This window comes from Puma concolor, chromosome C2 (genome assembly GCF_028749965.1).
Source record: "Puma concolor isolate L17-30 chromosome C2, mPumCon1.1.hap2, whole genome shotgun sequence".
In the NCBI taxonomy this organism is placed as follows: Eukaryota; Metazoa; Chordata; class Mammalia; order Carnivora; family Felidae; genus Puma; species Puma concolor.
Window position 1 is genome coordinate 23,009,204 of NC_141675.1, and position 18,164 is coordinate 23,027,367.

The 18,164-nt window shown below is 36.5% G+C and overlaps 2 pseudogenes; one reads left to right on the forward strand and one right to left on the reverse strand.

Annotated features, from left to right (window-relative positions):
* The first annotated feature begins 1,748 nt into the window (after window positions 1-1,748).
* On the forward strand, window positions 1,749-2,109 carry LOC112850210 (transmembrane protein 14C pseudogene; annotated as a pseudogene).
* Window positions 2,110-14,710: 12,601 nt separating this feature from the next.
* On the reverse strand, window positions 14,711-15,167 carry LOC147577137 (nucleoside diphosphate kinase D, mitochondrial-like; annotated as a pseudogene).
* Between the last annotated feature and the right edge of the window lie 2,997 nt (window positions 15,168-18,164).

Genomic DNA, 18,164 nt, shown 5'->3' on the forward strand with positions numbered 1-18,164 from the left:
CACTGCAGCAGCATCCAGGAACAAAACAAAAATTCCTAGAACAAAATACTAGCCCTGTATTTCTTTTTATTAACATTCAATACAAGAAACAATAAGATACTTAAGCCAAAGATTGTTTAACCAACCACATTTTATTTGATATATAAAGTCTCTTCTGTGAACAGTTCTGACCATGCAAAAGCTCAGAGGCTATTATGCCATTGAGTCCTTCTGGAAGAAATTATTAGACAATGAATTTAGGCCAACTAAGAAGTAACTAGATAAGCAGTGTCAAAAGTACTGGGAGTAAATATTGAATATATTTACCTGTAGAAAAAAAATATGGAGATTGAGATGTCAGAATGAAATATAAATGTTATATGTCTTCCTTATGTAGAAATGATATAACTAACAAAAATTGGATAGGTGAGGGAAAAAGGAGATCAGAAACTGGATATGTTGATGGTCTCATTTAATTTATTAAAAATAAATACTATTAGTAACTAAAGTCAGGTGAGAGAGACAAGGGTAGACAGGGAAAAGGAAGAAGAAACATCCTAATTTTTAATCATTATTTATAGTAGGGAACTTGGAGATTTAGTTGAAAGAAGTGTATGATTAAAGGTCTAATATAAAATTATTATAAAGGTAACAACTAAAGGCAAAAACACAGAACTTGAATAGTAGAGAAACAATACACAAAAAGCAAAGGAAATAGAGTTTATAATGAAAGAATATCTTTAAAATGATACAATGCAATCCATAATATGATGGAACAAAGGTGAAACATAACTTTTATATCAATAAGTCACCTGTTAAAAGGATTAGCTTTTTAAAAATTTTATTTTATTTTATTTTTTAAAGGGTTAACTTAGTTGTTTTTTTTTTTTAATTAAGCTTACCTTAGTTTTTAAACGTAATGAAGCTCCTGGATGGATTATACAACGTAATTCTGTGCTCTATGGCAAAGACTCATCTAAAACAAGGTACTTCAGTAAGTCTGAAAAGAAAAGAATTAAGAAGGGTAGACCAGAAGATAAAAATAAACCAGGGACTTCAGACAAACAGTATTAAGAAAGAAAGCCTAATAGTGCAGAAGTATGTAACTCACAATGGGCATATTACAGTTATGAATATCTGTGCACCAAACATTCATAAAGCATAAATTACAGGTGATAAAAGCAGAAATAGACATAAAAACACTAGTGGGAGACATGAATTCACCTCTCTTGGTCCATGTCAGATCAGGTGGATGAAAATAATTAAGTATATTGAATATTGAAATAACATAAATAATAAGGTAGAGCTAATTGATAAGGTAATTCTGTACTTTATTACTTTTGAATACGCCTTGGAATATTTGGGAAAATTGGCCATATATTGGGCCACCAGAAAATCTTTAAACTATTCTAAATTAAAAATAAATAGGAATCTTAGGTCCAACCATCTGCAATCACCATACAATGAAACTGGACAACAGAAAGACCCTCTTACCTGGAATTTGTAATAACATTTTCTTAAAGTCTGGATTGAAGAGGAAATAAAAAATGAAATTGCGTCATATAGAAAAAAATGTAATAAAAACACTTCAGAATCTATGGGATGCAGTTCAAATGGGGTTTTTAGGCAAATTCATCATCCTAGAACACTTACCTCCGTAAAAAATGGAGTCACGGGGCTTCTGCACCCCTGTGGACCAGTGCAGAGCTTCCGGGAAGCTGTTGGACGCATACTTGGTGTATTCTGCCTGGTCAGAGTGACAGAGAACAATGCAGAAGGACTCCATCCCACCAGTGCCTTTTTGCACTGGATTGGCTTTGGCTCCGCATCACCGGTTGCTTCTGGTGGGATCATTGGCTATGCAAAAGCAGGTAGCGTCCCCTCAGTGACTGCCGGGCTTCTTTTTGGTGGTTTGGCAGACCTGGGTGCTTATCAGCTGTCTCGGGATCTGAGGAACATTTGGGTTTTCCTAGCTGCACCTGGCACCTTAGCTGGCATTATGGGAATGAGATTCCACCACTCTGGAAAATGTATGCCTGCGGGCTTAGTCGCGAGTGCCAGTTTGCTGATGGTCCCTCACCTTGGAATTAGTGTGTTGAATAGATCCCGTCAGTAGTAGTCGTGTCCCAGCTTGGAGTCATGAAGAATTTAAAAACTTCCACTCTTTTTAGTGTATTAAAAGAAGTAAGTGCAGCATTCTCACATATTCTGATATTTTACTTAAAAAACAAACAAAACAAATGACACTGAACTTTGAACTTTACAGGAGAAAAAAATCAGTCGTTATCATTACAACCTTAAAGAGGTGGGTGGTATATAACCCAAAAGCATATTGTTGTAGTTTCACACAGTTAGATTCTTGTGTGTTGATGTTATCTCTTCTTTCTGTATCTATAGGTAAGGTTCCAAGGGATAAAATGCCCTACTCAGAACAGTATGAAAAACAATTTTTGAGATTTAGGATTTCTGTTCTTTGGCTCATCTTAGGGCACAGACATACTTGGAAATTATGTCAAGTGACAAGTCAATGGAAATAAAGTTTACTGTAAAAAAAATGGAGTCATGAACAGATACCCAATTCAAAATTTAGAGGCCAGAAAATGAAATTCATTAGCCTAAGAAAAGTTGAGGAAGTTTGGTAGATTGAATATTGGTCCCACTTTCAACTCTCTCTGTATTGTCTGCTCCCTCTTGCCTTTGTGCTCTGCCATGTGGATTTCTTTGGCAGATGGGGGGCCGGTAGATGGGATGCATTCTAGGCTTGCAGCACTCAGGTGCAGCAGTGTAAAAATCTTGAGCGTCTGCAATTGCCTTCAAAGTAACATGCATTAAGTAGCCTGTCGGTTCTGGAGGAGGAAGAGAGAAACCTAGAAGAGAGATGCACGAACAGTCGAGGGCATGACACAGAGCGTCTTCAACCACCAAGACCTGGAAAGAAACTGCCCCAGACAACATTGAAGTTCAAGAGTGACAGTGCCATGGAGATTTTGTGGTTCTTTGCTATGTGGCATTAGTATGACAATATGAATTAACTAATTAAAAAATAGAACAATGGTAAATTTTATTTTTTTAAGTTTTTACTTTAAAAAATTTCTTTAGCTTTTATTTATAAGCTTCTATTAAAAAAACTGATAGATTGTTAATCTCATCAGAGACAGAGAGAGTGAGAGAGAGAGAGAGAGGGAAAACCTCAATAGCAAAAGTAAGAAATGTTAAAAGAGAGGGAGAATATTCTGAGAAACAGAGGAAATTTAAAGCTCAGTAAAATCATTTTGCTGCAATATCTAAATAAATTTGAAAACCTGTATGCAATGTTTTATTTTCAGGAATACAAAATATTCCAAAACTTATCTCAGGATGAAATAGAGAATTTAAATGGACTGGTTCCATAGAAGAGGGCCACTACCAAAAACACCAGACCCAAAGAGGTTCATTGAAGAAGTCTACTAAACCTTAATGAGAAGATAAGTTAATAATTTAAACTTTTCCAGAGCATTAGAAAAAAATCTGAAATATTTTGTAATGAATACAGATATCAAAATCTAACAAATATTGTACAAAAAAGAATGCTAAAGAACATGATCACTTATGCACATCGATGTAAACATTCTCAATAAAACATTAGCTAATGGAACAATTAAACAATATACCAGAGAAGAACTGGGTTCCACTGAAGAGATGCAAGGATGGTTTTATATTAGGGCGTCCATTAATATCCTTCATCACATTGATACATTTAAGGGGAAATATAATATGATCATAACTAAGCATCTGCAAAGGCATTTGATAAAGGTCAACATTCATTTTGGATTGAAAAACGATAAACATGTAAGAATAGATACAAGTTTCCTATTGATAATCTTACAACTGTGTATCTACCTATTTTTGCCTCTATCTATCTTGGCTCCAAAGCCACATTTTACTTGCTGTGGAAATAAATTGCTTTCTTAGTGCAATTTATAAATATTATATAAAAGAAGGGGCACTGGGGTGGCTCAGTTGGTTAAGCGGCCGCCTTCAGCTCAGGTCATGAACTCAGGTCTTGAGTTTGAGCCCCTTGTCAGGCTCTGTGCTGACAGCTCGGAGCCTGGAGCCTGGAGCCTGCTTCAGATTCTGTGTCTCCCTCTCTTTGCCCCTCCCCTCCTCATGCTCTGTCTGTCTGTGTCTCTCTAAAATAAACATTAAAAAACATTTTAAAAAAGATTATATAAAAGAAGCAAAAACTTACATACCAAAGAAATATTAATAGAAAGTGAAAAAACTAAAAATAAATCTCACAGGAAATGTGTAACATATATATATATATAAAGGACATATTAAAAAGCTCCTGAAGGATACATGCAAAAAAAACCCTGAAGAAATGGAAAAAGAGACTATGTTCTTGGTAGGGTACTCTATATCATAAATATATCCAATCTTCCCATGTGAATTAATTTTTTATGATCCCAATAAAAATATCAATTAAAAAAACTAGAAAAGCTGATAAAGTTCATTTGGAGAAAATAAAAACCAAAATGACCAAGAAGAATTTTCATATGGGAAAGCACAAGTGATGGGCTAAGCCCTTTCATATATGAAAACATCATTAAAACACTCTGGCATTTATGAATAATAGAAAAACAAACCAGTTGGATAGAATTCCAGAAATAGAGCCAAGTGCATGTACAAATGCATTATATAATAGAGATGGGATCTTTAATCTATGAAAACTGGGTGAAATGTCCCTTACAGTTGAATATATATGTGATATCATATACCATAGCAAATTCAAAAAGGATGTAAAAATATAAAATAATAAAAACACTAGAAGAAAACATAGGTTAATTCCATTATAACCTTGGCATGAGGAAGTCCTTACTCTGACTCAAAATCCAGAAGCCATGAAATAAAAGGTTGATAAATTCAATTGTGTTAACAAAACAAAAACAAAAACACCCAAAAAACAAAAAAAACCTGCACTTGGGAAATGAAATCACCATTAGCAACAATAAAAGATAAACACTAAAGTGTGACTTATGTACATAAATACCTGACTGACCTTACAGATGAAGGGCTAACATCACCAATTTATAATGTACTAGAAATTGCGAGCAACATCAATAACCTTATTAAAATATGAGCCAAAGGTATATACAGATACCTCATGAAGAAGCAAATATAACAGGCTTGAAAACACATGAGAAGATGCCCACTTTTATAAAAAAATGCACATTAAAACTACACTAGAATGTTATTTTTTTAAGCTTTAAATTGGCAAGTATTCCAAAGTTTGATAGCACCTTCATTTGCAGAGATGGTGGGACTAGATAGGGTGAAAAAGGATATTGACTCAAACCAGTATGGTTTTTAAGGGTAATTGGCCATATCTGTTAAAACTGTAAATACATTTGCCTTTGACCCAGCCATCTCATTTCTCTTATTTATTTGAAAGATATGTTTGTACATGTGCAAAATAATGCAGATTGTTATTCATGAAACATAATACATGCATTTTTCTAATATACAATGTTTGGAAATTACTTGAATATCCACCAGCATTGGACTGATTACATAAATTATTTATATATCTATATCTCTCTATATATCTCCTTTCAAAGGAATATGACGTAGCTGTAAAAAGGAAGGAAGAAACACACTATGCATAGATCTATATAAAGGTCATCGAGGTAGATAGATGCTGTGTGTGTGTGTGTGTGTGTGTGTGTGTGTGTGTGTTTATATATTTGCATGTTTTTATATATTTGTGTTTAAGGTAAAAGTGATTTTTAAGTGATTGGCTTTAGAAAGAGAAAAATGTAGGTATAACATGCAATGTTTTGTCTATAATCGAGGGCACAAAATATGTGTATTTGTGTGCTTATTTAGCTTACCTACAGAGATAATGACATTGGTGGAAACACAAAAACCAGTACCAGAAGTTGTCTGTGAGGGAATGGGAATCAGGAAGGGCACTGGACACACACAAGCAGGGGTGGGAGCAAGGCTTTCACTCTACATCACTTTACATATTCTTTTCATTCTGAATCACATGAATGTATTATCTATTTAGAGAAAAGTACACCCCAGTGAAGGAATAAACATAATAGCCAGGAAAACATTGATGAGGAGGGAGAAATACATCAGACTACAACCAGGAGACTAATGAATGAGTGTAGAGAGGAAGGGATAGAATCAGTTCCCTAAACGTTGTCATATTGTGTAGTTTGGGGATCAAAATCTCGTGTCCCACTGGCCGAATTTAGCACAGAGATGTGTTTTTTTTCTTTCTGGCCAGCACACTATTGTTTTACAATGACAACCTTAGTATCTGTGTAAGCCTGTACTTTCCAGTTTGCTGTGGTCACCGACCCTCTCTTATTTTTTACCAGATGCTGAAAAGCATTTGAATTCTAATCCCTGATGGGGAGTCACTTGTGGCCATGTGTTTTCATTATCGGCTGTTGGAAACTTTACCTTCTCCAGATCAATCCTTAAGAAATTTTTCACTGGAGGAGAGCGATTACCTTCTAAAACTCAAAATTTCAGGTGATCCTGTAACCAAGGTGAGAGATAATCTTTTTGAACCCACTTCCTCAGGAGCTAGGGGACCCAGACAAGGTGCAAAGGAGCATCTGTGGTTCTGCCACCTGTAACATATTTGACCTGTTTGTGAAAAGCTTTTCAGAAGAGAACCAAATGTTCCCCTTAACATTTACTTAAAAAATTAGAAAATGCGTTAGTAACAGCCTTATCTCCCAGATTTGCACAGGAAAGGACAACATGACCTTTTAAATATTCTTTTTTAGTTAATTCTTGGGATCAAGATTGAGGAAAGAAATTGAGAATAAATATTGGAAAAAAAAATATGACTGTTAAACAGCCAAACCTGGAAGAGTGAGCCCCACAAAAGGGAAAGTAATTGATAGATGAATAATACAATGTGTAAAGATGTATTAGTGTTTTCATTATTTTGTACTATTTCTATTCAGTTGGAACTGATTTCCATAGTAATATAGTTAGCTAAAAATCTGCCTTTGTATATAAGGTCTCCACAGAAAAAGCAAATATGAAAATGGCAATTTTTAAAACAATATTCTGTTTTTTGTTTAATAAAACTAATGTTTCCAAATCTGCTTTTATTAAAACACAATAAATACCATCAATTTTTGACATGAAATCTCATTATATACTGTAAATATTTATCACTTTCTAGGGGGAAGATTATGCAGTAGATGACTTCTCATTGATTCGCTCATAAAGCTGAGTTAGAAGTGAAGCTTCTTTTTATTTTCATAAAAATAAAAGGAACTCAGAATTTGACATCCATTCCATTTGGACCAGCTAATCAGACAAAGCACAGATGGTGCACTTTTCAAGAGCATTTTTTTTTAGCATTAGAAAAATTATAAAAGTGATGTTAATATAAAAACCTTCCAGGTAAAATAGGAAACAGACAATGCTACCGCAGAGATAATTTCCTCTCCTTTCTGGGATTTATTCTCTTACTAAATCTAAAGTTTTGGTATCAAATGTTACATTGAAAGATGGGCAGGACAGTATAATTTATATTGTTTTATGTCTATATGTCTGAGAAAGAAAATGTTTAGAGTCAGACAATGGCTGAAGTGGAATACAAGGCAATGCGTGCTCTTGAGGTCAACAAGCATAGGGCTCCTTGGGGACCAATGTAGCTCAGTCATTGGTCACATTGCTACAAACTTATAGATTCTTGGTCACTGATCATTGATGTCAACAAAGCTATAGATTTGTGAACTCTGGCATGGCTTTTGAGAGTCTGATGAAAGCTACCTATGTGCATACATCCAGAAAATTTTGGATATGAATCCAACTGGGTCACAGACCTTCAGAAGTCTCTCACTAATAGTCCGTAGACCACTGGCTAACGACCTCTGAAATAAACAATCTCTAAAAACATACTCCAAATATGTTTTATCCATTTATTATTTGCCCTCTTACATTCCCTTTCTCTTTTCTAGAAATGTGTGAACCATTGCCCACCTACAAGCATTCTGATACTGAAGATCTAAGGTTGATTCCATCATTAAGAGTCTTTTGCATGAACTCCTACTTTTTAGTTCTAGTCATAAATCTGACTATCAATCCCACTGTTTGAGACAAAAGAGAGTTAGACTTTATTCATTTTATCTCTTGTTCCTTCTGGGCTAATGATGATGGGGAAAGAAGGGCAGGTGAAATTTCACCACCTTTACTGAATCAATAAAAGTGAACTCATGCAAGACCTGGCATGTTAACTTTTAGATATTTGCTTTTTACTCCAAAGCACCAAGTTATCCTCTAAGACAGTGACACATAATAGTTTGGTGTATTTTTACTGTACCTAGAAAATTTTTTGTATTAAACAATATAAGATCAGATCATCAAAAGAACAAACCAGTTAGCCTTAGAACACTGTTTTTTATTTTGACCATTAAATGCTTAATTTATGTTTTTGAAAAATGTAGTCACTTGGTAGAGAAAAATAACATCTTAGAGTTCTCAAAATGATTCTGATTTTTATGATTCCTTCTGAAGGTCAAATTTTTTTTTTTTTTTTTTGTGGATGCAACTTGCTGATGCAACTACTCATATGCAATTAAACAATTTATCTCTTAAATATCATGGCTTTGCAATACTCAATTGATGTATTTTTAAAAGGGAAAACTATCCACTTTATGAAAGCAATTATTTAGTTATTCTGGACAAAAAGAAATAATAGCAAGCATAACATCCCAGACTTAGCCAAAGTCAATTTCAAATGCTGGCCTTCTCTGTTCTCGGCCATCATCCTTATTGTGTTACAGTCAGACTCCAGGACTAAAAATAATGAAATGTGTTGGTCTTGAACTTGGTGCCTAGAATATCAATCTTAAAAGACCATCCATCTCCTTGAATGTGTTCTGGGAAAACTGGGTTAAGATAGCAAACAGCAGGTAGTTAACTTTCCTCCTGCTCAACACTTCTGAAAATAATAAAGATAATTTTATAAGAAATAAATAATTATTGTGTCTAAAAATTTTTAAAGTTATCAGTGGAGCAGAAATATTCAGAAATTCCCGAATAAATGGAAAAAAGATAGAGTTAGATACATGGCAGTAACTGAAGGTTATGATGTATACAGAAGCTTGGGCAATTGTTTCAAAGTTCAAAGTTAAGACTTGAAGATTCAGTAGGAGGAGGGGGCACAAGAACAATGGTGAGCGTGATAAATTGAGGAAATATGTTCTGAACACATGGGCAGCTTACCTATCCCCTTCTGACTTGATTCAGTAGGATAAGTTAAAAAAGCAAATGATTGGGAGAAGCTGATTAATATCCAAGGATATGGCAACTTTCAGGAAGGATGTAGAATCTTCCACAATTAGAACACCAATTCCAGGCACTCTCTGTCCAGGAGCACATTCCACTCCCATTGTAATATCACTGCTGGAGAGATATTTATGAATATTTGAACAGGGTAATTCTCCCAAAATGATATATAATTATGTGTGTGTGTGTGTGTGTGTGTGTGTGTGTGTGTGTGTGTGTAATTTCAGAAAAGTCGTATTTGTCATGGAATAGAGATCCATAAATTTCAACACCAATTCCATCTAAAATTTGAAATTCTAGTAAAAGGAAAAGGAATAATGGAGAAGAGGAAATTATTAAGGAAAGCAAAGGTAGAAAGTAATTCCAAAGAAAGAAAGAAATGATTTTTCATCTTTTGAGATATACTTCATATTAAGCAAAGTATAGGCAGTAATTTTATTTCATGGATAAAATTTTAAAACCATTGAGGATGATGAGAAAATTTAAAGTTTCTGGAAAGATAAAAACAGGTTTTGTACAAAGAAATGGAAATCTAATTGGCATCACACTTCTCATCAAAAACAATGTATGTTAGAAAACACTACAGGAAAATGTTGACTAGTGCTATTTTCATGTAAAAACTCTGACATACACATACCTCAAAGTAAATGATGTGGAAGATCATGTAACAACATGCTAAAATGGTTTTAGATAAATCACTAAGACGTCCCAAGGTGAGATTCTGGGTCAGAATGAAATTTTCAAAGGAGGTGAGCAAAATCCAGTTATATGACCCTTACATCCTCTGCCCAAAAGAAAGATAAAAAGGATTGGATTTAGAGAGAAAGTAAGTAGAGAAGTTTTGGAGAACCCCACCCCCCAAAAGAAAAAGAGTTCAACAAAGATGACTTGAAGAGCTTACTAGGTGAACCTCCAAGAATATAAGGGACACAGGGTATCTGATTCCATTGTAAGAAATCTAAAAGACAAGACATGGTTTGTGAAATGCTTTCAGGATGGAGTAAAGGGGCAGGCTTTGCAGTACAGCCTATATCAGAGAAAAGGATGCAGAAGTGTGTCCTGAGGCTCTAACTGTGAGCCATGTGAAAGAGAGAGCAGGCATGGAATAATCTTAGGTTCTATCCAAAAGGACCCTGGATGACAGACGGATCATATGCAGAGCAACTGTAGACATCACTGAATGTCTGTAGATCCCAGAAAGGGGAAGTAACCAGGTAGAACAGAGATGGATTTGCCCACCTCAAAGAAAGTGTACCTGAGAGTCTCAACCATGCTCTAGAAAAGAAAGAAGCAGATTCAAACATCTTCTAAGTTGACAGAGTTCTACTGGTCGATCGCTACAACAGTAGTAGTTAAGTCAGAAATTTACTGCTCCCTTGCCTCGGTTCTCCCTACTTCAATTCAGAGACCATCAATAGCAAGGTGGAGGAGCATGAGTAGAAGGGCCAGCAAGAGAAAAAGTAAAGAAAGCCCACCCTCTGATGGCAGGCTTCCCACCAACCCAAGGACTGAGTTGGATGAGAGGTAACTTAAGGAGGTTAAAAGTTGTCCCCTACGCAGGGATAAACATTTTAAGTTATTAAACCCAGATTGTGTTGGAGATTTGAAGTACCAAAGGTTTTACTACTGAAGAAAAATAAAAAAACTAGATGGTGTGTCTGGTCTTTGTCGAAAAGCAGGGGCACCTTAAAATAGATTTAAAGGCATAGAAAGAAAAGTTGTTTTGTAATTACCTCTCTGAAACTGTGTTTGTTCTCAATTTTGCCATTACAATTTTAAAAGGGGACAAGAAGAAGATATATTTCACAACCACTGAAAGTAGGCACGTGCCAATTATAATACCAGAGAAAATAGAATTTAAGGTGAAAAGTATTAAGTGAGATAAAATCTTATTGGTAAAAAGTAGAATTCATCAGAAAAATATTGAGTCACAAACCTCCAGGCACCCAAAAGTATAACTTTGATACATATTAAACTAAAACTAATAGAAATTCAAGAAGTAATTGAAATAGATGTATAGGTTTTATATATGCAAAAATAATTTATATGCCATTCAAAATTCAATGAAACATTCCCCAACATTAACCCTTTATTAGACCTTCAAGTATATTTCAACAAGTTTCTCAATTCAAAAGTCATGTAAGCCATGTTTTCTGGAAACAAACAATTATGCTTATTCTAAATAACTATGATTATAGAGGAAATCCAACAGGAAATTACAAATACTTAGAAATAAATAATGAGAGCAATGTGTGTGTGTGCACACAGACGTGTGTGTAGCCATATTCTGTAAAGTGGTACTCACATGAAAATTTCTAATATTAAATATATTTTTATGAAGCCGTAAAGAAATGAGTTATGCATTCATTTTAAGAAGGTAGACAAAAATAACAATGAAATATTAAAAAAAATAAAGGGAAGAAATTAAGAGAGAAAAGTGAAGATTAACCATGTAAAAAAACAAAAGCATAAGCCAGGTCATGAAACCAAATCTCATTCTTGGGAAAGACCAATAAATACAAAGTCTTTGGTAAATCTGATCAAAGAAAGAAGAATACAGTTCATAGGATGCCTGGATGGCTCAGTCAGCTGAGTGTCTGACTCTTGATTTCAGCTCAGGTCGTGATCTCAGGGCTATGGGATTAAGCCCCGCGTTGGGCTCTGCGCTATGTGTGGCCTGCCCAAGATTCTCTCTCTCTCTTTCCCTCTCCCCCTCTTTCCTGCTTATGCGCGCATGCTCTCTCTTTCTCAAAAATAAAACAAAGACTGCATTTCACAGTTTTTGACAAATATGTAGTCTCATGCATCCACCATTACTATATCACACAGAATGCAATCACTGTCCTAAATATCTCCTGTGTTCCACTTATGTATCCCTTCATCCCCCAGAAACCCTGGCAACCAGTGATCTGTCATTATAATATCATTTAGAGTACTTTCACTACCCTACAAACCTCCTGTGCTCTACTTGTTCATCTCTCCCCACCACAACCTCTGGCAAACAGTAATCTTTTCATTATATCCAAAGTTTTGCCTTTTCCAGAACGTCATATAATTGAAATCCTACAGTGGGTAGCCTTTGCAGACTGTGTTCTTTCGCTTGGCAATATGCATTTAAGTTTCCTCCATATCTTTTGGTGGCTTGAGAACATATTTCTTTATATGCTGAATACTATTCCTTTGCATGGGTATACCGCAGTTTGTTTATCCAGTCATCTATTAGAGGACTTGGTTGTTTCCAGTTACGGCAATTATGCATAAAACTGCTGTAAACATTCACGTACAGATTTTTGTGCAAACATGTTTTCGACTCATTTGGATAAATGCCTGAGAGTGCAATAGCTGGATTCTTTGGTAAGCCTATGTTTACCTTTGTAAGAAACTGCTGAACTTTCTTCCAAAGCGGCTGAGGCATTTTGCATTCCCCTGAGAGTTTCTGTTGCTCCATACCCTTGCTGGCATTTGTTGTTGTTAGTATTTGGATTTTAGTTATTCTAATAGTTGTGTGATGGTATCTCATTGTTGTTTTATTTTTTTTAATATTTATTTTTGAGAAAGAGAGAGAGAGAGAGATCAAAGAGAGAGGAGAGAGAGAATCCCAAGCAGGCTCTGCCTGTTAGCGCCAGCCTGACACAGGGCTGGATCCCACTAACCATGAGATTATGACCTGAGCCAAAATCAAAAGTCGTCTGCTTCGTTGGCTGAGCCACCCAGACACCCCTCTCATTGTTGCTTGAGTTTGCAATTCCTGAATGACATGTGATGTTGAACGTCTTTTCACAGGTTTATTTGATACCTGTATATCTTTCTTGGTGAAGTGTCTATTCAGATCTTTTGCCCACAGTTTTAATTGGGTTGTTTGTTTTCTTATTACTGAGTTTTGAGCAGTTTGCAGATTTTGGATACAAGTTCTTCATTGGATGTAGGTTTTACAAGCCTTTTTTCTCAATATGTGTCCTGTCTTTTTTTTTTCTCTTAACAATGTCTTTCATAAAGCAGAATATTTTCGCTTAAATGAAAGTTGACATCAACTTTTTTTTTCATAGATTGTGTTTTTGGTGTTATATCTAAGAATTCATCTTCAAACCCAATGTATATCTTTTTCCCGGATTATCTCCTAGAAGTTTTATATTTTTTACTTTACATTTAGGTTGTTTTCGGAAAGGCAAAATGTCTGTGTCATTTTTTTCTTTTTTCTTTTTGTCCTATTCTATTCTACTCTATTCTACTCTATTCTGTTCTATTCTGTTCTATTCTATTCTATTCTATTCTATTCTATTCTATTCTATTCTATTCTTCTATTTTAGAGCGCATGAGCAAGCAGGAGAGAGGCAAAGGGAGAGGGAGAGAATCTTAAGCAGGTTCCACTCTCAGCATGAAGCCCAATGCGGGGCCCAATCCCACGACCCTGGGATAATGACCTGAGCCAAAATCAAGAGTTGGCCACTTAACTGACTGAGCCACACAGGCACCCCTGTGTCATATGAGTTTCCATATAGACTTCCATTGGTTCCAGTGCCCTTTGTTAAAAAGATTATCCTTTTCCAATTGAATTGCTTTTCTTTCTTGTCAGAGATCATTGGCCATATTTTCGTGGATCTATTTCTGGGCTTTCTATTCTGTCCTGTTAATCTGTGTTTTATTCTGCCAATACCACACTGTCTTATTTACTCTGGCTTGAATAGTTAAGTCTTGAAGTCAGGTAGTATCAGTCTGCTAACTTTGCTATTCTTCAATATTGTGTTGGTTATTCTGTGTCTTTTACCTTTCACTATAAACTGTGCCATCATTTTGTCAATATTCACAAAATAATTTACTGGGCTTTTGTTTGAGATTGCACTGAATCGTTAAATCATATTGGGAAGAACTGATACATTAACAATATTGAGTTTTCCTTTGCTTGCTGGATCTGTCAATTACTGATACAAGAGTTCTGAAGTCTTCAACTATAATAATGGATTTGTCTATTGCTCCTTAAAATTCTATCAGTTTTTGCCTCATGTATTTTGGTTAAGGTTTGTTAAGTCTTGGAGAAATGACCCTTTCATCATTACGTATGACTCTCTTTATCCCTGAAAATTATCCTTGCTTCTGAAGTCTGCTTCATCTGCCATTCATATAGGCACTTCAGCTTTCTTTGATTAATATTAGCATGGTGTATCTTTTTTCATCTTGTACTTTTTTTTTCATAGCATCATAAGTCATAACGTCCTCCCCTTTGAGAGAAGCGTGGTCGTACAATCACTTTTGGAAACACCTCAAAGATTGTCTGGCACTTTGGTACAGAAAGGATTGGTCCAATTTCTTGCTCTCTTGGGATACTGTTGGTGGCTCAAACCCACCCTGGGCTAGGGTAGGGCAGAAGATAGATAGGAAGGGGGTCTGGGACAGATGGGCAGAGCATGAGTGTGTGCTCAAGTTTTTGTCAATAGAGATCGTCGATCCCAGGTGGATGCTGGGATGGCAGAGGGCACCCTGACGGCTCAAGCTGGATGATGTTACTGTGGTAGCCTTCTTTTGCCCAGTCCACCAGGTCACTTCTCTGGAATCACAGCTGGCTTTCCTTCGGGGTCCCCTCCATGAGGTACTGGCATAAATGACATTCCCACAGCTTCACGGACCAGTCCGGGCTGTTTTGGGGAGCCTCACTCTCCCATCAGTCCTCCTGTGCCCACCCCTCAGGTTGTGCCCTGATGTGAATGTTGAAATCTGTGAAGGTGTCGGGAACAGCCTTAGCTAAGTGGGTGTAGACTTCCTTGGGGCCTTCCCAGACCATGGCCACCAGGGGGGCAGTAGCTGATGAGGGCTGGGTAGAAGGTCTTCCTCTGTAGGTCATGGTAGAGCTCAACAAGGATGCTTTCTGGCACCTGTGGCATCTCCATCCCCCACCAGCTTGTAGCCCCTCTTCTCCAAGCACTGGATTACATGCCTGCCCCAGTGAGTCACTGCTGCAACCCTCCTCACCAGAGTCTGCTTCAGGTCCAGGAGGGCCCTCCTGAGCTGAGGTGTACAAGCAGCCCCTACCAGCGGCAGCGGGCTGCTGAGAAGGCTCCATAGCACCGTGCACCAGAAGAGAGGCCACTCATGACACCCCACCTTGTTGAGCCAGCCTGACCCAGCTGCCTGAGGCCCCCTCCATCCATTTACTTTTAATCTATTGCTTTATAGTTAAAATGGGTTTCTTGCTGAGCTGGGCCTGGTTTTTGTTTGTTTTTAATCCATGCTAACGGTGTCTGTCTTTTAACTGGTGAATTTAGACCATTCACATTTAAAATGATTATTCATACAATTGGATAAATTAACTGCCCTGTTTTTACCATTTCCTACTCATCGCTCTTTCTTTGTTACTTTGTTATCTTCATATTGTTTTCTACCTTCTCTGATCGTAATTCAGCTTTTTTTTTTTTTTTTTTTTTAAAAAGCAATCTCTACACCTATCTTGAGGCTGGAACTCACCACCCGGAGATCAAGTTGTGTGCTTTTCCAACTGAGCCAGCCAGGCACTCCTAATTCAGCTTTTTATGTGAATTGATTTTCTCCCCTTCCTTAGCATACCAATCACACATTTTAAAAAATTTTTAATGGTTGCCCTAGAGTCTGGCAATGTACCTTTAGTAATCAAAGCCCATTTCTGAATGACACTAGATCACTTCACAAGTACTGCAAGGTACTCTCTAACAGGGCATTTCCAATCTTTTCTCTCATTCCTTAGAACATTGCTGTCATTCATTTCACTTATCCATAGGCTTTAATCATCCAGTGCATTATTGCTACTATTATTTTGAGCAAGTTACTTTTTAGATCAATTATCAAAACGAAGTCTTTTCTTTTACTTTAATTGATTCCTATTCTAATGTCCTTTCTTTCTTCATGTAGACTGTATTTTCTTACCTGTATCATTTTCCATCTCTCTGAAGAATTTTTTTTAAACATTTTCTGAAAGGCAAGGCTACTGTCAACAAATTCCCTCAATTTTTGTTTGAGAATGTCTTTATTTTTCCTTAATTTTTGAAGGACAATTTCACTGGATATAGAAATCTAGGCTGATAGGTTTTTTTTCCCCAATACTTCAAATATTTCATTTACTGTCATCCTGTTTGCATGGTTTCTGAAAAGAAGTCTGATATAATTCTTACACTTTTTCTTCTATAGTAAAGATTTTTTTCTCTCTGATTTCAAAACTTTTTTAAATGTTTATTTATTTATTTTGAGAGAGAGAGAGAGAGAGAGTGCAAGCAGGGTAGGGGATGAGAGAGAGGGAGAGAAAGAATCCCAAGCAGGCTCCATGCCACCAGCACAGAGCCTGATGTGGGGATCAATCCCATGAACTGCAAGATCATGACCTGAGCCAATATCAAGAGTTAGATATTTAAATGACTGAGCCATCCAGGCACCCCCTTTTTTTAAATATTTGTTTATTTATCTATTAGAACTTTTTATTTGTTTATTTTTGTTTTTGTGTTCTGCAGCTTGAATATAAGATACCTAGGTGTAGGGTTTGTGTGTGTGTGTGTTTATTATTTATCCTGCTTGGTGCTCTCTGATCTTTGATCAGAGGTTTGGTGCTTGTTACTAATTTTGGAAAATTCTCCGTCACTATTGCTTCAGATATTTTTCCTGTTCCTTTTTTTCCTCTTCTTTCTGGTATTCCTATTATAGGTGTCTTACGACCTTTGTAATTGTCCCCAAATTCTTGGATATCTGTTCCTTTTTTTAAATTTTTTTTTTTTTTAACGTTTATTTTATTTTTGGGACAGAGAGAGACAGAGCATGAACGGGGGAGGGGCAGAGAGAGAGGGAGACACAGAATCGGAAACAGGCTCCAGGCTCTGAGCCATCAGCCCAGAGCCTGATGCGGGGCTCGAACTCACAGACCGCGAGATCGTGACCTGGCTGAAGTCGGACGCTTAACCGACTGCGCCACCCAGGCGCCCCTGTTCCTTTTTTTAAAGACTACTTTCTCTCTGCTTTTCAGTTTGGGAAGTTTCTGTTAACACGACTTCAAATCTTACACCACTGATCACTGATTATTTCCTCAGCTGTTTTCAGTCTACTGATGAACCATCAAAGCATTCTTCATTTCTGTTACCTTTTTTTAATTTCTAGCATTTAGTTTTGATTCTTTCTTAGTTTCCATCTCTCTGCTTACATTACCCATCTGTTCTCCTATGCTGTTAACTCTTCCATTAGAGTCCTTAGTATATTAACCAGAGTTATATTAAATTCCTGGCCTGATGATTTTAAAATCTGTCCTTTCTGAGTCTTGTTCTGATGCTTGCTTTGTGTCTTGAGACTGTGTTTTTGTTTTTTGTTTTTTGTTTTACCTTTCTTAACTTGTATCTTGTAACTTTTTATTGAAAGCTGGACATGATGTATTGGTTAAAAAGCCGAGGCAAACAGACCCTTTCGTGTCAGGTATTATATTTATCTGGCTAGAAGCTAGGCTGTTTTTATTGTTTGCTCTTTCTGCAGGTGTCAGAAGTTAAAATTTTGTCTGGTGTCCTTGTTTTGGTGTCCTATGTTGCCTTTGGGTTTCTCTAAAGATTCCTTTTTAAATAGAATCCGAGCATTGCAGGGGTGCCTGTGTGGCTCAGTCAGTTAAGTGTCTGACTCTTGATTTTGGCTCACATCATGATCTCATGGTTCATAGGTTTGAACCTTGCATCAGGCTCTGTGCTGATAGTGTGGAGCCTACTTGGGATTCTCTCTGTACCTCTCTCTCTGCTTCTCCGCTGTTCTCTCTCTCTTTCTCTTTCAAAATAAATAAATAAACTTAATAAAAAATTTAAAAAGAGAATCTGAGCATTGCAGTTCTTTCTGCTATACTTCCCTGTTATTATAAAGGAGTCCTGTTGCTGTGACAGTAAGGTGTGAAGGGG